At 41.1% G+C, this 26,683-nt stretch overlaps 1 long non-coding RNA gene across 1 annotated transcript in view; it reads left to right on the top strand.

Moving 5' to 3' along the window:
- The first annotated feature begins 10,594 nt into the window (after nucleotides 1-10,594).
- LOC124801623 overlaps nucleotides 10,595-26,683 on the top strand; it is a 521,303-nt gene continuing 505,214 nt past the window's right edge. The window contains exon 1 of the long non-coding RNA XR_007017112.1: nucleotides 10,595-11,148. This is a non-coding gene — a long non-coding RNA (uncharacterized LOC124801623). The remainder of the gene's footprint in view (nucleotides 11,149-26,683) is intronic.

Genomic DNA, 26,683 nt, shown 5'->3' with positions numbered 1-26,683 from the left:
GCGGACGTCAATGCGAGATGCTTTTAATAGTTTCCACAGTGAAATACTGTCTCAAAATATGGTAGAAAACCCAAAGAGATTCTGGTCGTATGTAAAGTACACCAGTGGCAAAAAACAGTCAATACTATCTCTGCGGGATAGCGATGGAAATGTTACCGATGGGGCCACTAAAGCGGAGTTACTAAACACAGTTTTCCGTAATTCCTTCACGAAAAAAGACGAAGTAAATATTCCAGAATTCGAAACCAGAACAGCTGTTGGCATGAGTGACATAAATGTAGATATTTTATGTGTTGCGAAACAACTCAAATCACTTAAGAAAGGCAAGTCTTCCAGTCCAGACGGTATACCAACCAGGTTCCTCTCAGAGTATACAGACACAATAGCGCCTTTCTTAGCAATCATATACAGCCGCCCACTTGACGAAAGGTCTGTTCCTAAAGACTGGAAAGTAACACAGGTTACACCAATATTAAGAAAAGAAATAGGAGTAACCCATTGAATTACAGACTCACTGATCTCAATTTGCAGTAGAATTTTGGAGGATAAACTGTATTCAAACATTATGAATCACCTTGAAGAAAATGACTTATTGATACATAACCAACAAGGATTCAGAAAATATCGTTCTTGTGCAACACAGCTAGCTCTTTATTCCCATGAAGTAATGAGTGCTGTCGACATGGAATCTCAAATCGATTCCATATTTCTAGATTTCCAGAAGGCTTTTGATACCGTTCCTCACAAGCGACAATTAATCAAATTGCATGCATATGGAGTATCGTCTCAGTTGTGTGGCTGGATTCGTGATTTCCTCTCAGAGAGGTCCCAGTTCGTAGTGATAGACGGTAAATCAACGAGTAGAAGAGAAGTGATATCTGGCGTTCCGCAAGGTAGTGTCGTGGGCCCTCTGCTGTTCCTGATTTACATAAATGATCTAGGTGATAATCTGAGCAGCCCCCTTAGATTGTTTGCAGATGACGCTGTAATTTAGCGTCTAGTAAACTCATCAGACGATCAATTCCAATTACAAAATGTTCTAGAGAGAATTTCTGTATGGTGCAAAAGTGGCAACTAGCACTAAACAAAGAAAAGTGCGAGGTCATCCACATGGGTACTAAAAGAAATCCGATAAATTTTGGGTATACGATAAATCTCACAAATCTAAGGGCTGTCAGTTCGACTAAATAGCTAGGAATTACAATTTCGAGCATTTTAAATTGGAAAGACCGCATAGATAATATTGTGGGGAAGGCGAAACAAAGACTGCGCTTTGTTGCCAGAACACTTAGAAGATGCGGCAAACCCAGTAAAGAGACAGCCTACATTACACTTGTCCGTCCTCTGCTGGAATATTGCTGCGCGGTATGGGATCCTTCCCAGGTAGGATTGACGGAGGACATCGAAAAAGTGCAAAGAAGGGCAGCTCGTTTCGTGTTATCGCGCAACGGGGGTGAGAGTGTCACTGAAACAAATGCGGTTTTCTCTGCGGCGAGATCTATTTAGGAAATTTCAGTCACAAACTTTCTCTTCCGAATGCGTAAATATTTTGTTGACACCCACCTACGTAGGGAGAAATGACCATCATAAGAAAAGTGCGAGGTCATCCACATGAGTACTAAAAGGTGTTCCTTTTTCCCACGCGCCATTCGCGAGTGGAATGGTAGAGAAGTAGTATGAAAATTTCGATGAACCCTCTGCCAGGCACTTAAGTGTGAATTGCAGAGTAACCATGTAGATGTTGTAGATGTACCTAACGGGTATGTTCGTCGTACGTCTCGAATTGATTACTGCTGCTATTTCACGCAGTGTTGCTTGTCAGCGCTCACAGCTCTACGCAAACGCCGCTGATCAAGATCGTTAAGTGAAGACCGTCTATCATTGTGTTTTCGGTGGTGAGAGGTAATGCCTGATATGTGGTATTCTCGGCACACTCTTGACTCCGTACGTCTTGGACTACTGAATCCCCTAATGACTTCCAAAATGAAATGCTGCATGCGTCTAGTTCCAACTACTATTCTGCGTTCAAAGTCTGTTAATTCCCCTCGTGCGAGCATAATCAAGTCGAAAACCTTTTCACTTGGATCACCTGAGTGCAAACAACAACTCCGCCAATGCACTACATGTTCGTACTTTGTGTACGTGGTACCATCGCAGTCTGTATATGTGCACGTCACCTGAGCGTAAACACAAGTGTAACGCGACAACAGCTGCAACCGTAGCAGAGGGCCAATTGAATACGCAAACTAATCCTGGCGAGCCACGGAGCAGGCGAAAAATCATGGGAATTTTGTGTTTTAAAATAATTTTTACCACTCGCTATTGAACAAAAAGTCGGAAGAAATATGTGGAACAAAGCTTGCTGTTCTCGTCTGTGAACATAGTTGCACAATAGGAACGAAATAATTACCAGCCAATGGATCGACTACAAGTATATAGAATTGTCGTATTTTACAGACATAGTAAGTCTCTTTCCTAGAGTTTTGACACATTGTGAACTTGTTGTTGTGTTCCTGAATGTAAAGAGTGGTTTGATAGAAAGATCTCTGCATAACTACTCCAACGAACATCGCTTTGGTCTTGTTTACTGTATTGAAACCTTGTCACCCTCTACAATTTCTACCCCCTCGCACACTTCCCTCCACTAACTAACTTAGGATTCTTAGGATTCATCGCTGCTTCAGGACGTTTTCTATCAATTACTCCATTCTTTTATTTAGGATGTGCCATAAATTTATTTTCTCTCCACTTTGATTCAGTACCTTTACTCATCTAATTGTGAGCATTTTTCTGTAGCACTATACTCTCTTTTTATCTGAACTGTTGTTGTTTGTCTATGAACTTTCATATTAATGGCTTACAAGTTACCTTTCATCTGCCGCCTCTATATTTGTGAATATGAAAAATGTTTAGATAATCTTCCGTCTTTTTTGGGAATATTTTTTTCTTTTTTTTACTGCAGTTTAGTTATATAAGACCTTATTAACGACAATATCGTGACTTTTGACAGTTAATAATATTTATTTATAAAACCCAATAAATACCGTGTGTATCAAAAAGAATGATCCGATTTGGCACTTCTATATTTCTGAAACTAATGAACATATACAGTGAATTTTGTTTTATGATGAACGGGAAACTCGAAAAGTTTTTTTTCATACCTTTTCATAGGTGTTCAATATGCCCCCCCCCCTCCCCCTTGAGACGCACGGGAGTGTCAATGCGGTATTCAAATTGTTCTCATACTACAGCGAGCATGTCTTGAGTTACAGCTTCCAAAGCTGCTGCTATGCGTTGTCTCAGTTCATTCATTGTTACTGGTAACGCAGGCACATAAACAGAGTTTTTTATAAATCCCAACAAGGAATAATCACATACAGCCAGGTCTGGTGACCTTGGAGGTCAGTAATGTGAGGCTGAATCGTTTGCTTCAGTGCAATCGATCCATCGTTCAGTAATCCTTCGGTTTACAAATTCTCGCACTTCCAGATGCCAATGTGGCGGTGCCCCATCTTGTTGGTAAATGAAGTCGTTCAAATCTGTCTCCAACTGTGGGAAAAGCAAATTCTCAAGCATATCGAGATATTCGCTTCCTGTGCACTGTTCTCGGCAAAGAAAAATGGACCATACACACATTAAATTTTGGAGAGTCCCTCTCGTACAACTTCATGTGTTTGTTCCGTACCCCATTTTCTCACATTACGACGGTTCACCTCTCCTTTTACATGGAATGTTGCCTCGTCAGTAAACAGCGTGGAAGACAAATGTCATCCTCAATCTTTCCAAGAACGAAATTACAGAGCTCTACACGTTGTTGTTTGTTACCTTCAGGAAGAGCTTGAAGCAGCTGTATGATTTCACGTATAAAAGTCGACGCAACGCACGCCAGACGGACGTCTGGGGCATGTCTGAGCTATCGAGCTGCACGGCGAACGGATTTCTGCGAATTCCTTGTGAAACTATAGCGGATACGTTCGACGTCTGTGTCAGACACTCGGGAACGGCCCGGCGATTTGCCTTTACACAGATAGCCTGTTTCTCGTAATTGTTCATGCCGTCGTCTAATGCTCTGTGCTGTAGGAGGATCCACACCATACCTAGTGCGAAAGTCACGCTGAACAGTTATTACTGTGTGCCCGACCGAGACTCGAACTCGGGACCTTTGCCGAAGAGCTTCTGTAAAGTTTGGAAGGTAGGAGACGAGATACTGGCAGAAGTAAAGCTGTGAGTACCGGGCGTGAGTCGTGCTTCGGTAGCTCAGATGGTGGAGCACTTGCCCGCGAAAGGCAAAGGTCCCGAGTTCGAGTCTCGGTCGGGCACACAGTTTTAATCTGCCAGGAAGTTTCATATCAGCGCACACTCCGCTGCAGAGTGAGAATCTCATTCTGGAGTTATTACTGACCCGCACTGCGCAAATCGTAGAACACACAACACTTTCTGTTGTCCCGACACCATTTTTAATAGAACTGAAATGGGCGCACACTGCTGCTACCTAACGGGAACCATGTAAAACTCGAGTGTTTGCTCTTTTCAAGAGTACTTTGTTCACGCACATATCTCAAATAACATAATAGTTACGATTTTTTAAAAAATCAGATGATCCTTTTTGATACACGCTGTATAATTTCGGCCCTTTAGCCACGAGGTAATGGTTAAACTGTAATGTACTGAATGACAGAATATTCGCTGTATTTCAGTTGAAAATGGCTAAACGACAAAACTGCTGTCGTGAATTTTAAAAATAATTAATTTTAACGCCTTAAGTTGATAAATATGTCTTTTAATGAGTTGTTTTTTACCGTTTTTTGTACTTATTAGTAAGCAGCCGACTATTTTAAGAATTAAACTCCCATGTATAAAACAGATTCAAACTTAATTTACAGGTGAGTTAATGTGTTAAAAATTTGATTTGGAACAAGTAAGGCAGAAAAAGTTTAGGAAAAGTTTAAAATTAAAGTTAATATTTGCTGGAAGTCGCGAAGTCCTCTCATTATAAAACACTGGATGAATACAGTCTGGGTAATTTGTGCTCCATTTTCAACAAAAGTTACATTTTCACGCATCTCAGTGTTTACGAGATCGTATCTCCCAAACTACGTATCGTACACTAATATAATTTTTGCAAGTACATTGAGCGATATACGTAGAGACTCTCTGCAGTGTATGTTGCGAATAGAGTTAGCAGTAAAGAAGTAACAAAGTGTCATGCGTGATGTTCGAGTTTTACTGCGTGTCATTTTAAGCAAAAACTAGTGTTTCACGTCTATGATGTCATAGCTCCTGAACTATGAGTCGTACAATGATATAATTTTACAGTAGTATATATATGGACATTGTTTGCAATTTGTGTTACGAGTACAATTTTTAGTAATGAAATAATTAATTAAAACTTCATGCCTGATGCGGAAGCTAAACGTAGTAAGCAATGAACTTGTTTCCTGTCATAATTTTTTTTTTTGGGTGGGGGGTGGGGTTACGAGCGAGATAAGGTTTCTAAAAGGCTTAAAATCATATTCGCTGGAAGTCGCTAAGTGTTCTTTCTCAAATACTGGATGAATAAAGTCCGGATATTCACTTCGTCAGATATGCTGCCTCATTATGACAAATGGTTCAAATGGCTCTGAACACTATGGGACTTAACATCTATGGTCATCAGTCCCCTAGAACTTAGAACTACTTAAACCTAACTAACCTAAGGACATCACACAACACCTAGTCATCACGAGGCAGAGAAAATCTCTGACCCCGCCGGGAATCGAACCCGGGACATTATGACAGCGTTTTAAATTTTTAAATACCGTCAATAATTTCTCGAAATACTGAAAATCATACTTCTGTTACCTCTCGAAGCTGTTAAATAGGCACCTCGCAACTGATACCAGGTTCTGGGCAGCAATTTAGTAATATAGATGTGCTAAAAGAGAACCACGGGATTAAAGAATAAATAAAGTAACTGCAAATCTGATTTTAGTATACAGTGACATATGCAATAGTGTTGAATTTCTTTCTCTGCATAATTTCCGTCTTATACATATCTGCTTAACGCCAAAGAGGATATATAACCAAAGAAACTTTTTTATTGTTGTTTCATCCCCCCCCCCCCCCCCCACATCCCGTAAGGGCGAGAGGTGACGGAGGCTGTCAGCTGTACATTCGACCCGCTCAACAGCCAACTGACAGTAAAAACAAAATGAGAAGAGAAAAACAATAAACAGAAAGGTGAGACGTGTCCAATGAATTTAAAACTTTTTAAACGTAAAAAATAAAGTGGATGTTTTCATAAAGCAGTGCAAATCAGTATAAAAGTATTGTTGCTACGAAATTAATAGTACAATGTCTGTAACATTCTGTGCTGAAAGTAGTAGATATATGTAAGACATAAATGATTATGAGGGAACTATCAACTGAAGACATAAAGTCTGAATTTTGTAATATTATTGAATTTCAGCTACTTTGCATGTGAGATATTTGTCATTAAAGAAAAGGACAGCCAACGAGCTGTAGTTCGTAAAGATGCTAAGCCTCACAGCGCGAGAGTAAAGAGATGAAATATTTTTTTAAATGTGCGCCTATACCAAAACGCGCGTCCAGCGTTTAAATACTCTAATAAACACTATTACCCGCTGGGCGCAAATATTTAAAATCATTGCGGCAGCGCTTGATAGCAAGAAGCTGTGAAACAGAAGAAAGAACAATCTATCTTTTTTTAAGAAATATTCTAGAGACTTCATTAACCCTTGTACTTTTGGTCGCCGACATGTTAAGACGTACTACATAGCATTGCTACAAGCTATGTTTTTATTTTGTGTAAAAAACTATGTGAAACGACGAACAAACATTTCGGTAACTCGGGTGTGGATACAAAGTACTTACGCACACGCAAGGACATTTAATTTTAAGAAGGAACGGACTGCAGCGATTATTGGACTGCGCCATTTACAAAAGAAATATCAGATGTAAGTCATGCATTTATTGTGTACTTGTCAATGTGTAGAAGTTTAAAGCCAATTTGTTCAAAATATATTAATATTTCACGATGCAGTAATTTTCTTCTTATTCTTTTCTTTCACTAACCAAAAATGATGTTCAAATTGTATATGTGCTTTGTTACAGATTCGCTCTTTATCGCGATGTCTCGATTGTAGTTGGGAGACCACTAATGTGTTCAACTTCCGATCTGTTAATCTTTCTCTTACGAAATTCCACTAATTTGCTTTCATTTCCATTTTTATATTCAGATGATAAATCCCTTAGGTATTTTCATAGAAGATTCTCATTGCGTGAAGGCAATCCGGGTCAAAAGGTCAATTATTCGTGTAATCAATCCGTACGTCTCCTGAACACAATCGAGAAGCGACGCATCGGTGATCAATTAATAATCTCTCTCTCTTTTAATGTCGTACTAAAAAATGGCCACACAGGATAGCCGTAAGTACGCAATCTAGCGTTAGGCTGCATTTTGTCAGTAAATATTACCAATCAACACTTACAGCATCACTATTATTAATAAGCAAGTTCCTAACGTCAGAATATGAGTCCATGATCATATTGTGGCACTTTATTTTACAGGCCCATCTTGATCACACAAAAACTTTTACACTTCACTATTAGCAGTTTCGGCTGCTGCCATATACAGATCTGTTACAAACGAATGATGGAATTACATAGTTTCTTTGATAACACGAATAAGAAAATAAGGCGTTTACATTTCCTGGATGGATTTTGGTACAAAGACACTCACTGCCATGTTGTGTTATTGCATTGTTAGTATTTTGTCCAACCTCCGTTCTTCCTAATTACCTCAAAAATTCTCTTCGGCATTGATTTCGTTAGGGTTTGTAATTCTTGCAGTGAAACTGTCGCCCAATCTTTTCGTATCGCACTTTTCAACTCACATATGGGCTCAAAATGCCTTACATTGCACTAGAGACCCCTTGCAAATAATCCGCAACGGTTTTCCATGGAATTCGTATCAAGGATACCTGCAGGCCAGGCCAAGACATCGATATCTTTATCTTCGAACCGCTTTTGGTTGTAGCAGAAACATGCTCTGATGAAGTATCTTCTCGAAACATTAGACTCGTTCTCTAGGTCCTCAAACATTCTAATCAGTTCTGTACGTAGCATCTCAATATACATATTGAAGTTCGCAGTAGTGTTTAGTCAATCAATGCGTGATGTATCTTTAGCGTTGGAGGCTGCCCAAATCATGACACTTCCACCACCAAAAATTTCTGCTCATTCTTCTCTGCTGTTCTGTTCTCAGAGTATTCCAATAAAACTGAAATTCCTCCGGCTCATCTAAATTAAACTTCTTCTCATCACTGATGAACACTTTATCCCATTATGATGTCCATGAAATATGTTTTTCAGCAAACTACAACGTAGTCTATTTTCTTTGGGTATTAGAGCAGGTTCCTGCAATCGTCCTCGAATGTAAGATGTTTGTCATTTGACAAAGTTTGTTATTCACATCTGGCAGTTGCTGACAAGTGCAGTTTGTGGCTCTTGCTTTACACAAAAGTAACCGTTCCGATGCCTCAAATGATTGTCTGCTCAGCCCATATTTTACGTTCTGTCTATCTCGTGCGCCCAATCTAACGAAATTGTCAAACACTGTACATAAATGCTTCAACTTCTTGGCGATTTGACAATTTCCTCGTACGCATCAGTTTTTGCCTTTTCATCTCATAATAACTGGTTACCACGTGGCACTGTCACAATCGTGGTTTATATACATACCACGCACTGTCACCAATAGTGTCTGTTTACTTTCTCTAGTAACGCACAGACTAGCACAATACAGAGCCGACTGCCTTTATACTGAGTTCCACTCACTGCCACGCGAGTCGTTGATGTCTTGTTATATACTACTGGCATCAAATGCAACACCAGTTGACTGCGTTTGACAGTAACTGGATCTCATACTATTGCACATACACTGTACGCAAATAGACCAGCCGGCAATGCTAATTTCACTGCAAGTATCAATGCCTTTATACTAATTGCCAGTACCATATGTATAAGAAACACGGATTTCCACACGTATAATTAAAAACAGTAATAATAAAAGGCAAAACGAAACACAATAACAGCACAGTTAAAAGCTGGTAGGATGGGTAAAAGTCGGGACGGACTTCATGATGTGGAGGAGGCGATGAGTGCAGTTTCTTTGGGAGAGTATGTGGAGGGTGTGTAGGTATAGGGTCCCATGGGAACAGCTGCCATTGAACAAAATATAATGTTTCACAGTGTTTTAATGATTGCAGATTTGCATACACAAAGTAATCGCGAAACAAAGTTGAAAATTTTACACAAGGTGCTACATTTCTTCAAGTTTACTTGTAAAGTACTGAATCGGCCAAATTACGACCATTTATGGCTAAACAATACTCGAGGCATTTCACACAATTTTCGAACACTCTTTCGTAACTGCTTGAGGTATTCTGGTAATTTCATCGTGAATTCGATCTTTTAACTGTCGCAGGCTTATGGCTGGTCGGAGTACACTCTCGCCCTCAAATAATATGGCACAGTTAAATCAGGCGAGCGAGAGAGCCATTCGACTCTAACGCTTTTGGAAAGTCTGTGGTTACCACACGCTTCACAGACAGCTAGCGAGGTCTGCCTAACGAACGACGAGGCCTTGATGTAAACTGCTACAGACATGTTCGGTGTTCTCGCGATTTCGCACGGTTTCCCGACGGTCTGTTGACTTTCGATTCGATGCACTGCCGGTTGCACGGAAGTTTCTTACCCGATTCAGTATTGTTCCACGAACAAGAATTGGATATAGCGACTGAATGCTGATTTGATTACTGAAAGAACAGTTCAAGCGTATGACAGATTCGTAGCGAAAACAGTAATCCAGCGCGCATGCACACGTTACTTCGATCAGTATACTGATTAGTGATTACTAACCTGTTTATTGGATGAAAGTTGACACTCCATACCACCAGCAAGCATCACCACCGTCCCTGTATTTCGTTTCTAGCGCGCGATCATGTTATTTGCTATCGCCAAAACAAGTGAAATACCCTGTAGCTGCCGAAGTGATCGTGAGGGCGTATGCACGAAATGCGTAGACCCAGTGAAAGAAGTTAAAATAAAGCAGTGACTGACACAGTAAAACATATTCTCTCATTTCAATATAAATTCATGCCTCTCACAACTTAGCATACCTGACGGAAAGACACAACGATAAGCAGATTGTCGAATTACTGTGCCGGTCTCATTTCTTTCTGGTTCCGTTTACATCCGAATGGATGGCGCTGCTCTCGCAGTTGAGTTAGTACTGCAACGTAGCGCCACAAGCGGAGCCGGACAAGATGGTGTACGAGATTGCGTCGCGGGCTACTAGATGTCTCTGGCCTGCCGCCGCGGACGGGCCGCAGCGTCGCGGCGCGCCGCGTCGCACTGCGCAGGCGCGTGACGTCAGAGGCTGCGCACCGAGATTTGCAGCCAATCACGGCGAGCGGCGCGGCCATCCGTCAGCGCGCAGGCCCCTCCCCCTGCGACCGGCGCCCCCCACCACGCCGGCCGGCGGCGGCGTCGCCAGCAGCAAGCGGCAGCAGCGCCAGAAGGGAAGGCACAACAGGAGGGAGCGGCGGCGGGAGCGAGCGCGCAGTCGTTAGTTAGCTTGTTAGTGTCGCGTTGGTAGTGCGTCCGAGTAGAACACACGGGGACAACACCAGAACACAACAGCAGCACACAACTCAGCCGCCGCGTTCCCGTCCGAGAGCGAGGCGCTGCTGACACTTTTTTTTTAGTGAGCTAGACAAAAGCATCAGTCGTAGAGAGGCTCCCTCGCCGCTGCCGTTCCGCCGACAAGTTTTTTTCGTACAGTAAACTAGTGTGTCGTTTGTTGTTTTATGTGTGTCGTTTTGTTCCGGTAGTCGTCGCCGTTCGTTTGTTACCTAGTCGTAGTTAGTGGTGTTGAGTGGGCCGCAGCAGACAGCGGCCGGCAGCTGGGAGGCGTGCACAACAAACACACCCCTCGCTCAGCTTCGACTCGACGGAGGAGCAAGAAGACAGCCGACAGCACAGCAGCGGAGGCGTCGCAACGCAAACAGGCCGACAGATGATGGAATCCCAGGCGCAGGAGACGGTGGCAGGGGGCTCGCCCGCGGAGGTGCCCAACGACCCCGGGTACGGCGCTATAGCTCTGCCGCTCCGCGTGCGCGTTTTTGTGCGTCTGTGTGTGTGTGTGCGTGGGCGTGTGAGTGTGTGTGTATGCGCGCGCGTCGTCTCGCGTTGCGTGGGAGGCGCGCCCGCCGGCCGCTTCACGGATTATTGACTCGCGCCGCGCTGAGCGTGTTCTTCAGCCAGCTCCGCTGCTGCGTGTTTGCCACCGGAGCACACCCGCTGCTTCTCCGTAGAAGGCCTCTGTGTGACGCAACCCACCTCCGATAAGGCGCACGCCTCTTCATTTGAACCCCGTGTTGCATAATTCGGCCTCCATTGTTCATAAACCCTCATATAAGAAAGCATCGACGAAGTATTTAATCGTGGCACAGACTTAAATAGATTCGTGCATGTCTCTAACGCTCTTCACACCTTTTGGGCGCACTCTCGTATTCGAATGCAAGTCCTTCACAATTACTTTCAATTTCACGTATATAATGCAGGCAGCTCCGTGATGACATTGTTAAGCTGCATTCTGTGTTTGTCCTTGACAATTACATTCAGAATGTTAAGTTCACTTATTTCGCATGATACGATTTTTGCGTGTTATCGTACAGAATGTCGAAAGCATAAATCAGTTATGTGATGTATCGTACCAGACGCATTTCGCGCTCATTTCAATTCCGTGTTGCATAATTCGCCCTTCCAGGCTCGTAAAGCCTTTTGTACTAAAGCCTGTTCTCATCAACGCTGTCTTTCTTCGCAGCATTGTCTTAAATAGTTTTGCACGTCACCTTTCACTGATGCCAATCGTGTCCTTTGAACTTACGGTCTTATTCGACTACAATTCCTACACAGTTCTCTTTACTTGTCTGTATCTAATCTATACAGCCCCTTTTATAACATTCGAAAGCTATTTTCTGGTTGTAAAAGTCCTAGTCACTTTCATTCAGAAAGTGAATTTCACTTATTTACCATGTGAAGCATTTTATGTATTCTCCCTCAGCACCTGGTGTGTCATGAATGTAAATCATAGGTGGTACACCGTAACCGGTACAGCTCGATATACGTATAAATCATATCAGGCACACGTCGCGTTCGTGTGAACTTCGTTTTGCCTGGTTCGGTATCGTTTTCCTCGAAAGCTTTTTCTCAGCAGCATCGTATTTAATCGTGGCAGTGCTTTACTCAGACTGGTGCATGCCACCTTTCATTGACGCTCTTCACATCCTTTGTCCTTGGCAGTTACATTCGGAATGTGAACTTCACGTATTTAGCAGGTTAGGAATTTCGAGTATTGTCTCTGATGTGAGACGTCGCAAACACAAATTATGTATCTCGTATATCATCTCAGGGACAGCACGATATGTGTGTAAATGGTATCAGGCAATTACCGCGTTCATTTGTCTTCAGCCTTCCAGGTTCATAAAGCCTGTTGTACGGAACCGTGATGTCATCAACACAGTATTTGTGGTAGCGTGGCTCTGTATAGACTCGTGCATGTTACCTTTCACAAACACTTTTCACATTCTTTGGACACACATTCTTATTCCAACACAATGCCTTCAAAATTCTCTTTGTGTATACATACGTAATGTAGACATTCCCACGATAACTTTCTTAAACTCCTTTTTAGCTGTAAACAAAAGTATTTAGAATAGGAACTTCACGGATTTCATACCTACGCGAAGAGTTTTGTGTATTGCATCTCATCATCTGGCATGTCGCAAATATGTATCATGTATCTGGTACATCGTATTTCGGGTAGCAAGATGTCTGTGTAAATCTCCATCAGACATTGTAATCATATTCGATTAATCGTTACTTTATGTCTTTTCTGTTGTCCCTTAGTTGCTTCTGTATTTATGGAGATGTATTTAGTCGCAAATACGGACTACGTCTCCATAGATATTGGATTAAGCTTAGTCGTTGCGACTACTTTCTTCAGTGTGCCACTTCATTTTTCAACACTTTCTGCTTTTGAATCTCCGTTTGTGCTCTTCAGGCACATGTAGGTTTCTTTCCTAGGGCCTAACTATGCTCCTTTCCATCGTTGGTTGTGCTCGGCAAATAGCCTTAATGTTTTGTCTCTTATTAGCTTCCCTGTGGAGTTTTTTCTTCATTCATTTCTTTTGGCGCCTCACGGTATATTTCATTTCTTTCTTTTACTTTTGCGCCTGACTCAGTATCCACATTACCGTCAGTTCTAACTGGTATTTTATACACTTTACGGCCCCATTTCCTTAGAGTAGCACACAAGATATGGCAAAGTACTCCCTCGTTTCATTGTTAACAGAGCTGCGTATTGTGTTAAAAATGAAAGTTTAGCAGGGGCAGCTTGCTTCAAAATTTCCGCAGTGGAATCACTCTCTTCGAAACGAGATTCACTAAATTGCGAAACAATTTTTAGCTGCTCCGTGCTGAATCATCCATGTGTCACTCTAGCGGTATTTTGCTAACCACTCTTGGTTAGTACTAACAGCTTTGTTTTAATAGCCCTCCCCGGCTCTGAGCACTATGGGACTTAACTTCTGTGGTCATCAGTCCACTAGAACTTAGAACTACGTAAACCTAACTAACCTAAGGACATCACACACATCCATGCCCGAGGCAGGATTCGAACCTGCGACCGTAGCAGTCGCGCTGTTCCGGACTGAGCGCCTAAACCGCGAGACCACCGCGGCCGGCTGTTTTAGTAGCATCTGTCTTTAATGTTTACTGTTTGGCTGTGGGTTTCAGTGCTTTCAACATTCTGTTTACGTTCTACCCTAATCTGCTGCTACAGCAATATCATCAGAAAATGCAATGTATTGTTTCTCCATTTATTTTAATCCACTTTGTCATCAGGAATGTTTTAGAAATGAGCCATTAATGTGACATACTCTATCACAAGCAGGAAAATGTCAGTTCTGGTTGTGAGAACTGTGCCTAGGAATCAGTGATGTACGTTAATAGGCTGAAGTTGCTGCTGAATACGTGGAAACGGAAACGATTAACTTAACGCTCAGAAGGCAGCCTTCAAAATTATCTAACTGTTTTCAGTTGATTCCGTCTTTTCCGGTGCGATAACTTATTGGTTGAATGACTCTGGGGGGGGGTGAGGGAGGAGGGGGGGGGGTGTAAGGGACCCAAACAACGAGGTCACCAGTCCCTCGATCCAAGAGCGGTGCATACAGAACAAGAGACGCCCACCGAGAACGTTTTCTGATCTTTGGCGAGAAGGCTAAAAATGTAATGGGCATCTTTTGAACCGCCAGTAATAAAAGCAAGCTCAAGAAAATACGAAAGTTAGCAGGTGGGTGTCACCGGGGCTTTGCAAGCGACTGGAAACGTCTCACCAACAGTTGACCCACCCCTGATCCGTTGTAGACAGCCAAACCTTATTTTATTCCAGGAAGCATTCTGCTTGATATTTTATCTACTTACCTATTTGTTTGTGTCATTCATTCACAAAAGGCCTCCAGAGGCATTAGTAGTTTTACTACACATAGTACTGTAAAACGGAGCGCTAGACATTAAGTCTCCAGTTATTATATCTATTTAACCTGCGCTGTATTTTACTGTAAACAGACGGAGAGAACATCTTATATTGTTCCCGTAATCGTTAATTAACACGGTGCGTTCTGCTGCACGAAGTGCAACTTCCCGTTAGTGGAATATTTCGAAGTTATTTTTACGGTAGGCGCAGGCAGCCACCAATCAGAAAGCTTACAGAATTATTCTTGTCCCATGGAAATCGCCGAACGTTTCTCCTGTAACCGGTTTTCTCCATGAACAACTCTTCACATTACACTGAAAACCACGTCAGTCACGTCTAATTTCATCGAGTGGTCAGCAATAAACTTTTAGATTTGCAGATTGATGCGAGTGCTGAAAAACTTACTCGTGTCACAACAAATGGCCGACATGACTCAATACCTGCCCCGCAACCAGCGGATTTGCAATATTTAATTCAACTCGAACTGGGCACGTCTACAACGTATTAGCTACTTACCTAGTTTGCTTCCTCCACCACAGTCACTTGACTGTTGATTGCATCAACCGAGCTCAGCGAGCTGGCGAACGCAGGCGTACTTAAGCTTGGAGCGCTTGCTCTTGAAATAGTTACCAGGGGATAAGAAACTACCAAGAAACTACCTTCCCGCCACAGTTAACACGCAACGTAAAAATCCAAGTGGACTGAAGCGTGTTATTTCTCAGTGCGGTGTTTGTTCGACAGCTTTCGCCAATTTACTGTGCTTATTCGGCATCGTGGCATCGTTTGATTTACGGAATTTTCTTCATAACGTGTGCTGAATTCCAGCCCTGTTGTCAGCGCCCGAACATTAAACATTAATGTCGTGCAGTGGCGAAAATTATTGCGAAGTAAATGAGCAGAATAGAAGTGGTACATAGCGAGAAACGGTAACCAGCCCTGGACAGAGAGATATAGTAAAGAAATGTAGTACCTTAATGCCGGTTTTGACGACTATTCATCTTCACTAGACGCACTGTAGTTTGACACGGACACCATGTTGCGGTACGATAGCGCCAGATTCTTACTAAGCCCTAAACAGTACAGTGGACATGATTTCATCGTACTACTATTGTTTTTAAAATACAGATACATTACATAAAAAGTGAAATATAAGAAACAATTATTGGCGTTAACTTACATACATATTTTTTTCATTCGTCCAGAGATCATCTCACAATGCTACAGGCCTTATCATAATACAATGAAAATAAATAATTAAAAAATTTGCACACATTAAGGGCATGTTAGCGTGCTTTAAGAGGATGGGACAGGTAGATAACTGGAGTGCAACCACCAACTGCACCGGGTAGCGCTGCATACTGTGAAGTTATCTTGTTCACTATTTGCGGCAGTTGTTTACCGGTAAACAAAAGGGCAGGCGGCAGCGAAGACAACGTCGCATCATATGCACCAACGTAGGCAGCGTCTGAATGTACACAACTCACAGGTGGCCGTTTAGAGTAAACAAGTGTGTTAGAAAGACTGGTTAGTGCAGCAGATAGTCGTAAATATTGAACCAAGTGTCGCGACTGAACTCATTTTGTTGATTTAGGATTTTATTGGAATCTTATCTTTACCTTTAGCACTCTAGATCTTCAGTTCTTTCAGGGTCCCCTGCTTCTAGCCTTTGATAACAGCGTGTAAGATTTCGAAATCCTATGTGATGTGGTTGTGATAATGTGCGGGTAAATATGCACCTAGAACGGGTGTATTATATACTTTGGTGTCCTCTTTGGAGCGTGTTTCAAGCAATCGACCTGAGTACTTGTTTGCGTGTCGGCAATTAATGCTGTATCGTTAGCGGAGTATAGCATTGGAACGCTCGTTCGCTTGTGACAGAAAAGCCGGAAGTCTTCTATTTTGGAATTGTTCAGTAATTCGGTATAGAAATTCTGTGTCACGATTTAAGAAAATAATGATAAAATCGAGATTAGGAAAACAGAACTGCATGCTCGGCTTGCTCTAAGAATCCACCGTTTCATCATGCGGTAAATAAATAAATTAATAAATAGTACGTTGTCCACTTAATAAAGCAAAGGTACCAGAAAAAATAAAAAAAAATCGGAAATGTAAAGTACTAACAGTCTTCCTTCCTAATCCCCATCAGCGAGTAGAACGCCATATTGTGGTTTGTAGAGAATACATACGAATATTCACAGAAGAGAACAGTGGCTTTTTAGAGATTTAAATAACATGATTACCACCTTATTAATACTATCAAAATATGAATATATTTTATCAATTATTAAACAGTTTAATTCTCTACTTTAAAAAGCACCGTTGTTGTTGTTGTTGTTGTTGTTGTGTTCTTCAGTCCGAAGATTAGTTTGATACAGCTTTTCACGCTACTCTGTCCAGTGCAATGCTATTCATCTCCGAATACCTATTGCAAACTATACGCTTCTGACTCTGTTTACTGTATTCATCTCGTGTTCTCCCTCTTTGATTTTAACCCCCCACACTTCCCTCCAAGTTGGTGATTCCTTGATGTCCCAGAACGTGTCCTATCAACCGGTCCTTACTTTTAATCAACTTAAGCCACAAATCGCTATTCTCCCTAATTCTGCCGAGCGCGGTGGCCTTGCGGTTCTAGGCACTTCAGTCCGGAACCGCGTGACTGCTACGCTCGCAGGTTCGAATCCTGCCTCGGGCGTGGATGTGTGAGATGTCCTTAGGTTAGTTAGGTTTAAGTAGTTTTAAGTTCTAGGGGACTGATGACCTCAGATGTTGAGTCCCATAGTGCTCAGAGCCATTTTTCTCCCTAATTCTGTTCAGTACCCAACTACTTTTCAGCATTTTTCTGTACCACCACATATCAAAAATTTGTATACTCTACTCGTCTGAATCGTTCATCGCCCACGTTCCACTTCCATACAAGGCTACACTCCAAATATCTTCAGGAAAGAGTTTTTACACTTAAATCTATATTCGATGTTCGCGAATTTCACTTCTTGGGAAAACCTTTTCTTGCCACTCCCATTCTACATCTTTATATCCTTTCCATTTCGGCAATCATAAATTATTTTACTACCCAAATAGCAAAACTCATCTACTACTTTTAGTGTCTCCCCTTCTGAGAATGTAGTGCATTGTAGGACTCACAGTGTTCAGAGCAACAGTCGGAGAGGAGATTGTGCTACGTGATTGTAGGAGATCTAAATGCGGTTTTCTTTTTTTGAGATCCTTGAAAGTTAAAGTAAATAAATTAAAGCTATTGTAATTTGAGTTTGTTGTACTGGTTTTACGAATATGATCGAAATGAAACCACTGTGACAGTAAGTTATTCCGCTACTAAATTCATTAAATTTAAGGCCCATTTTTGCTTGAATTTTTTAGGGCTGTAATTTGTTTTAGGCGTAGCGAGTTCATGGAAGTTTCGAGATGAGGGATTTTGTCTAGGAAAACTGCGAATTTCTCAACAAATATACCACATGAAGTGATTGGTGGTTGAAAACTTTATGTCCAGGTGGTTCCAAAGTGAAACCACCTTCTTAAAACAACTGATTGTTTACTTTTTACCAATTTCGTCTTCTGTTCGTGCTTACTATGATTTTAAGGATCAATTTCGTGAAAAAGTGCAACGGCTCCTTGATTGACCATTATCGGCAATTTCTTCGTGTTTCCGTTGCTTAAGACGGTCGTCAGTTAATTATGTGTAAAATTTTTAAAGTATATTAATTGTTATATTGTTGTGACTCAAAGGGTTAAAAAATACCCCAGACGGAGGCATTACATCTATTTTTTGCCTAATTATTACAGGTCGTTTTCCACACCAAAACCAAATTTTCGTGAGCATCTTCCTACGTAGGATCTATGAAGCAAAATTATCACACATTTGTGAAAAACTTTCTTTCGTTATTTAGAACAGCTAATGAAATATTGTGTCCATACTGCATGAGATGTTGATATAGGTTCCAAGTACACCTTCATTTCTTATTTTATGCCGTAACAATGTACGAAATGAGCTTGACGAATTAAGGTCTCCGAACGTAAGTATATAGTAGTGCCACAATACATGTCATAATAAACGTGAAAATGAACTTGTCAAGCCGTATGGCACTCCATGAGCAAATTTATTTCTGAGTGATTTTGTGACTGCTCTGTCTGCTGTGCAAGAGATTAATTTCTGAAGGACTAGGCATTTGACGTACTGTGTGGTGAGGGAGAAATTTATTGCACGTCTTGCGTTCGCTTTCCAGTTTGCGGCAACAAAAGCAGCCCGCTTTCTGAATGAAACATTAGCCCAAGTCTTTCGAAGAGGAGTGGTTGTGCTAATGAAATAGCGAGATCGACTGCCGAGCCAGCAGAAACTGTATTCTGGTAGGCGGGCAAAAAGCTGTGAAACTCACCTTCCCGATCGCAAGTGAAATGCCCCTTCCCGTTCATGGCGATCCCATCCATCTTTCTCGCTCTCTCTTTCCCCTCTATTCCCACTCCCCTACGGCCCCTCTGCCCCACTGCTTTCTCCTACCATTCTTTCTGGCGCCATCGTAACCCTCTTCGGCGACCACAAGTACTTCATGCGGTTCCCTTCGCATTTCATCGGCGTGTGACGCAGTGCTTATCTATCTTAGTAATTATTTTGAAATCATTTTCGTCCTTGCTCTCTCTCTCTCTCTCTCTCCCTTCGTTGTTTCACATATTACTATGCTTCATGCAAATTGGAAAACAGCATTCGCAAGGCATTGCTACGGATTCTGGAAACACATTCTAACGGGGGACTTTGATAAATAAAGAGAATGTGCCAGACAATGAAGGTCAATGAATATATTGAATATATTTAAAATGATCGAAGGTATCAGATAGCAACACCTTGGTACAAATTCACGTTCCAACGTAGCGGCAGATGTATCACACAGCAGCAAAGGATAACATAAAGGAAAAAGCAGTGTACTCCTTTTGTTTCTGACGATCTTCATATGTTCCCTCGTTTTACACCATACAGTTTCGCTCCGGTTACTTCTGCTGTTGAAATTTCAAAGATATCGCAGCTAAAGTGGTGTTTGTGTTTTTAGCTAGAGAGTAAAACTGGTAACTTAAATAAGCGCTCACAGCGTGGATAATTTGGTATTTCATAAGCGATACTAAGAAAAGCTTTCCACAAGCGAAGGTGCCTAATGAGGTGAGTGTCTTCCTCCACAGATAATAGTCGTGAATTTTCAAGCTACCAAGACACTACAGCAACAACATATTTCCAATGGGACGATTTATACGTAACGTTTCTGTATTCCCCGTAGAAAACTTCCCAGAACGTGAAGAACGAGTTAGGGTGATAGTTGTTTGAATAGGAATCGTTTCTGGACACGTAATGTGTGTTACTGGAACAAGACCACTATTTTTCCACGCTAAGTGCTTGAATGGAATAGGAAACTAAATAGAAAATTGAAATGAAGAGACTTGTGGAGTATTTACGTAGCTGACTTAAAAATACGCGAAACAATTAGTTCAACTCCCCCGCGTCTGCTATTTGAAGGAGCTATAGTAACTCTGGCGATCATTACAATTGTAACCAAATTATACAACAATGCCCAAAGCCGCTGTTGTTGTAGTAAAATGAATATGTACATCACCTATGTTTACATGGGGCTCTCAAATCCGGTTATCGCAAAACGATTTCCCAGTATCGATTCAAGTTGGTAATGTAAACAATACAATATTGGTCTTCGAATTGCAGTTCCAGCTGCCAGACAATCGATAATCGCTCCCTTGTAAACGATCAACTATTTTTGAAGCGGGATTTTGTTATCAGGTTCCTGCATGCTTTTAAAAGCCTTGGTTAATGTGATCGAAGCGGTGTTGTATGTGGTAAAGGAGAAAAGAGTATTTCACTGACCAGAAAATTATTCATTTCCTTTACAGAACTAAAGAGAAGATTTTTTTCTTTATTAAAGAAAAGTAATTTAAAACATATGTAACTGAGGATATGCTACATTCGAAAAATCGAACTGTTTGTCAAGTACACTGTTCTCTGCGTAGCTGGCTAACTTGTAAATTGCTATACCTACTCCTCTTTTAGTGGCAAAGATTCTCGTACACAATCAGTGCCTAGTGACAAAACATTCTGTAATTCTGCGCGCAGTAATATGAATGTGTCTTTATTAATACCGAAGTGTTCTTGCCATCCTAAGTCTCAAAAACGCATGACTAGAATAATCTCCCACCAGTGACCATTTCACACTTTTTCCGCAACGCACTTAAGGTGGTGTGGGAAGGGGGACAGGCGGAAATAACGAAACATCTTCGAATGCATTAATTGGCTTAGATGAGATTTTTAGACGCTTCTTCTTGTACAGCCTTCTCCTCCTTCTTAAGAGTTCTCTGTTGCCCATAAGAAAATCGTGCTCTGTCTTTATTAAAGTATTGTGAAAGTATACGTAACCTGAGTTCATCGCGCTGACGAAATCGGAAATTTATTTACAGACATCACCTGTGTAAAACAACTGACGCTCGGAAGACCGGTGTTTGATCAGGCTAACAAAATCGATTCAGGTAGAACATATAAACATGAATACCAAAAACAGTATCCGGTTTCCATCTTCCAGAATTTACGTAGCTCTTATCAGGTATTTTCTTAATGAATGGCGAAATAGTTCTTGATGCTGTTGCTACCATCAAGTGTACATGTGTTCTAGTTCCGCCTTTCGCCAACCGAATTGATACTGAGTTGATTCGTCTTTGTATGTGGTGAGTCAAGTCCTGAGATTATTTAATTTCTACGGGAGGGGGGAGGAAGTATTTCACATCTCTCATAAATGTAACTGATGTAGTGAATGTGGTGCTTAGGCTGCGAGAAACATCTGTGGAGCTATAAGGACGTCGTTGGATGATGTGAATTTCTCTGCGAAGCTGATAGCAGAAAAAGAGGAAATTTTAGAATGACTAGCGCCGGAGCGTCTATTCAGAGTGCTATTGTAATCTAGTTTGTACGTGTTTCAACATTTTTCAAACAGGCTTGTACGGTCACATGAATAGCTGTAGATTTTTCTGCTTTAGCGCTCATTTATAATTGTTCTTATTACAATGCTGAACTACAAGTAGATGATTACACATTCTGGAAAGTCGTAAGGGAATAGCAGACTAAAGAATGCGCTACGTTGATCTGAAATGCAGCTTGTGTAGGAATACCTGCTGTCATGAAATGCTATCTGACGCTTTTGCAAAGGCGTTAAATGGAGGCCGGCCGGTGTGGCCGAGCGGTTCTAGGCGCTTCAGTCTGGAACCGCGCGACCGCTGCAGTCGCAGGTTCGAATCCTGCCTCGCGCATGGATGTGCGTGCTGTCATTAGGTTAGTTAGGTTTAAGTAGTTCTAAGTCTAGGGGACTGATGACCTAAGATGTTAAGTCCCATAGTGCTTAGAGCCATTTGAACCATTTTTGACACACTAAACCATATAGACCGTTTGTCAATCGTAAACAGCCCACGTATTGGCATGCAGCAACTCGGGAAAAACTTTGCATAATAGGCTCTACCCGTAGAATGTGGTGCTGGTTCTGTTTTTCCCACTGAGTCGTTCGGGTTGTAATAGCAATTTGCATATGTACTCGCTGACCTTTAGGCTGCCCTGACAGGTGTATTAGAAGTCATCTGCCGCAACAGACTTCCTCTAATATCTGCTTTTGCAAGAGCTAATGAGCTTAATTTGAGACAGCGTTTCAAAAGTAGGGAAACATTTCTTTATTTTTCAAAAGCATTATTTTTACTTCCATAGCGTCAATATGAAAAATTTATTTGCTACTAAAATAATAAAAAATATGAGCTAATAAGCCAGATTTATGAGTGGACAGGTGATTTATTCAAAAGCAGAATGTTGAATTGAGGATGTGTCCAACAGTATCAATTTAAAAGCGTAGAGATAGTACTCCTGCAGTTTTGGAATTCTTTTTGAGTAGGAGTAATAGCAAACATCAAAGGAATTCGGAGACTAGTTGGTAGAGTCGTAAAAGGTCAGTATAACACATACAACAGTTTTGAACCCTCACTCGTATATTTCGCTTAGGGAACGGGATAACACAGATTAGGTTGCATAGGAAGGCATACTGATACCTTACTCCGCAGGTGAATAGAATAGAGAGGTTAATATTGGTGAGAAGTACACATTGGCATGCTCTGTTTGCTGGTCCCGTTGTACACTGATACTTGGAAAAAAAGAAACCGAAGACGTGCTGGCAGATGGCATTTCCTCATGTACGCGAGAAACAAAGCAGAAATTACTGTAAGGGAAAACCTACAAATTGTTAAAGAACTGTTTTTCGATCTTAAAACAAATCAAATTATAAATTTACCTCAATAAAGCGAAACGCATCTGTTGAGAAAAACACGCATTTTCTTGTAGTTATAAAGACGGAACAAAAATCCCCTCAGATATTGTAAAGCAACGAGTGACAATATGGCCACACAAATGAAGAAGTTAATTCGTAATGATTTACGGAGTACGGATCCCTATGCAAGAAATGAGCGTGTTCTTGACAGCAAAGTGTGTCGCTTTGGACAAGATGGGGGTACACAACACCTTTTCTTAATGAATAATAATTGTTTCCTTCGATTACCAGATTTGGCCTCTTTTAGTTTGCTATTCAAACAGATGTCAGTTTTTTAAAACTGACTGTATTTGTTAAGATTTGTATACAGCAGTTAGATATCATCGTTGACGCACATGATAAACATCGGTTACGAATTCAGTCGTGACATTCATTAACAAAGTGAACACACAATTCTTTCGATGAAGTTAGCGGAGCTGCAAGAACGTTGAACACGCCGTCCAGTCTGGGATTCCAATCAGAGTCTTTAAGGTCCCTATTAAGCTGATCCATAGACTTTGTATTTCAATAACACACGAAAAAAATATTTGTCTATTGTGTGTTGTTATCAAGAGCTCTTTAAGAGTGAAGACAAATGTCACTGAACGAGATTATCTGGGTTGTAATACGTTTGACATTCAGTCCAGTAGTTCTGTTTGATTTAATACGTAATCAGTGCAAGCACTGATGAGATAATGAAGATGCATAAGAGGTTTACGATAATGCCGCGTAACTTCATGTTACAGTCAAGGAGCGCCGATGACTCAGTGCGGCGGAACTGGTATCGTGCGGTAACCAAAGAGCTCCGTAGCTGTGCCTGGGCTTTCGTTCTCCACCGTCACCGTATCTCGCTTTAATGCGAGTCAGTGCAGTAGCTCAGGCATTATTATCTCGAATAAACTTGTTGTAGCTGGGATTCACAGTCATAAAAAAATGTTGAAGGACATCATTTTCACGCCAGTGACTGTTATAAGTTTTTATTACACTATTGCAATTTCGGCCTTAGGCCATTATCAAGTGATGTTATGGCATTAAGCCATGTCAACGTAATGTAAGCTGACACATTTGTATGTCGTTGTCAATACTGTTAAATACATTCGTGACCTTGTGTAACAACAGTATTGACAACGGGGCATACAAATGTGTCAGCTTACATTACGTTGACATGGCTTAAGGCCATAATATCACTTGATAATGGCCTAAGGCCGAAATTGCAATAGCGTGATAAAAACTTATAACAGTGAATGGCGTGATGTCCTTCAAAAAATTAATATTTTGGTTACAACTGAGTGTTTGTATTCCAGCCTAGAGCGTAAAAGAACTTTATAAACAAACTATTTCAGAGACAAATGCAGCTTGAAGCCTTCTATCAGTGAACCGAATCGTGTCATTTTCCTGACGTGTGACATGCAATGCTTTCATTTCTCAACTGCTTCCGCATTCACTTCCATGCATTCATCTGACGACTAATTTATTTGCCGGAAGCCATGGGCAGCTACATTTTCACGGTTCTTAAAACATCCAGCCTCAGACCCTGTTGCGAGAGATTGCACCAACTTGATGGATTGTAAACAGCTTATTAGATACTTGTGCACCTTGCACTGTATTTCTTAATTCGTCACTTCACTTTTGACACGTCAGACAATGTTGGTAGTTTTTGGACTTTTGGATCTATTCCTTCCAGTTCCTACACGTTTCACATACCATAATGTACTAAACTAGTTAAATGTCTCATATACGTATCTGCACAATTTCTGTCTAAATGTTGTGGTACGAATCAGTGTCCAGGCTATGTATAAGTGATTTGTTTGAGTATACAGCTGCACGCAGGCCATTTGAGGAATACTAAATTGCATAATGGCTTTACTATAATAAAAACTGGAGAAGTGTGAGTAGGAGTTGCGTTCAAAAAATGTGTTCAAATGTGGGTGAATTCCTAAGCGACCAAACTGCTGAGGTCATCTGTCCCTAGACTTACACACTAGTTAAACTAATTTATACTAAGAACAACACACACACACCCATGCCCGAGGGAGGACTCGAACATCCGGCAGGAGGGGCCGCGCAATCCGTGGCATGGCGCCTCAGATAGCGCGGTCACTCGCGTTCTGAGGGTTCAGTAGAAGCTTAATTGTGTGTATAGATAGTTCATAACAGGTTTTGATGAGTAAGTTTACCGATATCAAAATACGGGGTGTTTCAAAAAGGACTTTACAACTTTAAAAACTCGTATAAATTTATTGAAAGAAGATATAGAGTTGGCATTAGTGTTATTTTGTAGCGAAACACATCCATTTTTTTTATCTCAAACTAAAGAAGGTTTATGTCGCTTCCGTTGGTTATCTTGCATACATCCCAAACTCGCTGTAGTATTGCACGTGTTACTTCCCCAGTGGCGGCGTACATTCCTGCACTAACAAGGGGAGGCCGCCATTTGTGAAATTCAGATTCGATTCATACTGTGCATCATAAAAGCTCATGGCCAGAGGTGTAATGTGGCAAAGCACCAAGCTGCACTTTTCAGCCATTGTAGAGAAAATCGACAGTTAAAAGAAACCGTTGGGGTGAAATACTCTCTACGATTAGTAGTTTTCCACAGCGTCGTGGCGCAACGGTAAGCGCTCGGGTTCGTAATCTAAAGGTCGCCGGATCGAATCTCGCGCCATGCAACTTTTTTTTATTATTTGTAATTCAAATGTACACACACACACACACACACACACACACACACACATATATATATATATATATATATATATATATATATATATATATATATATATATATATATATATAATACTTGAAATAAATCCAATCGATCGTCCACTACCAATTGTCTTCTCCTATTTTTGCCGATATGATACGATACGCGTGGTATGCATCAAACCTGACGAACGATAGAACAATTTTTTAGAATGTCAATCAGGTGTGTTTCCCAACAGATAATTTAAAAAAACAATTGTTCTTGTAAAAACGCATCGTTTATCAGGGGTGCTCGATGTCGTTCTGTTTTCTGCTTTCCATGTTTTTATGATAACTATCACTCTGGTTGGTGCGATACTCCAGCTACTTCTGGTCACTAATTCTCAATTATGTGCGAGTGTATACCGAACTTATCAATAAATTGCATCCACTTGAAAATTATTTGTGATATTGTGTTTTATATCAAGTTTTATTTTTTCACGACTAACAACTTTCAACAACTTATTATATGCATAATTGTTGCAACTGATTGCCGGGAATTATATATATATATATATATATATATATATATATATATATATATATATATATATATATGTGTGTGTGTGTGTGTGTTTGTGTGTGTGTGTGTTTGTGTGTGTGTGTGTGTGTGTGTGTGTGTGTGTGTGTATACATTTGAATTACAAAAAAAAAAATAATAAAAAACGTTGCATGGCGCGAGATTCAATCCGGTGACCTTCGGATTACGAACCCGAGCGCTTACCGCTGCGCCACGAGGCTGTAGAAACATATTAACCGTGGAGAGTATTTCACCACAACGGTTTATTTTAACTGTCGATTTTCTCGACAGCGGCTGAGAAGTGCATCTTGGTGTTTTGCCATATTACACCTCTGGCCATGAGCTTTTGTTATGCGCAGTATGAATCGAATCTGAATTTCACAATTGGCGGCCTCCCCTTGTAAGTTCAGGTAGAGAACCCGGCACAGGAGATACAAACATGACATTCTTGATGAATCCCCATAAAAAAATTCTAGTGCTGCC

The sequence above is a fragment of the Schistocerca piceifrons genome, chromosome 1 (genome assembly GCF_021461385.2).
Source record: "Schistocerca piceifrons isolate TAMUIC-IGC-003096 chromosome 1, iqSchPice1.1, whole genome shotgun sequence".
Lineage (NCBI taxonomy): Eukaryota > Metazoa > Arthropoda > Insecta > Orthoptera > Acrididae > Schistocerca > Schistocerca piceifrons.
The sequence above is the reverse complement of the archived record's forward strand: the minus strand, read 5'-3'. Positions and strand labels throughout refer to the sequence as shown.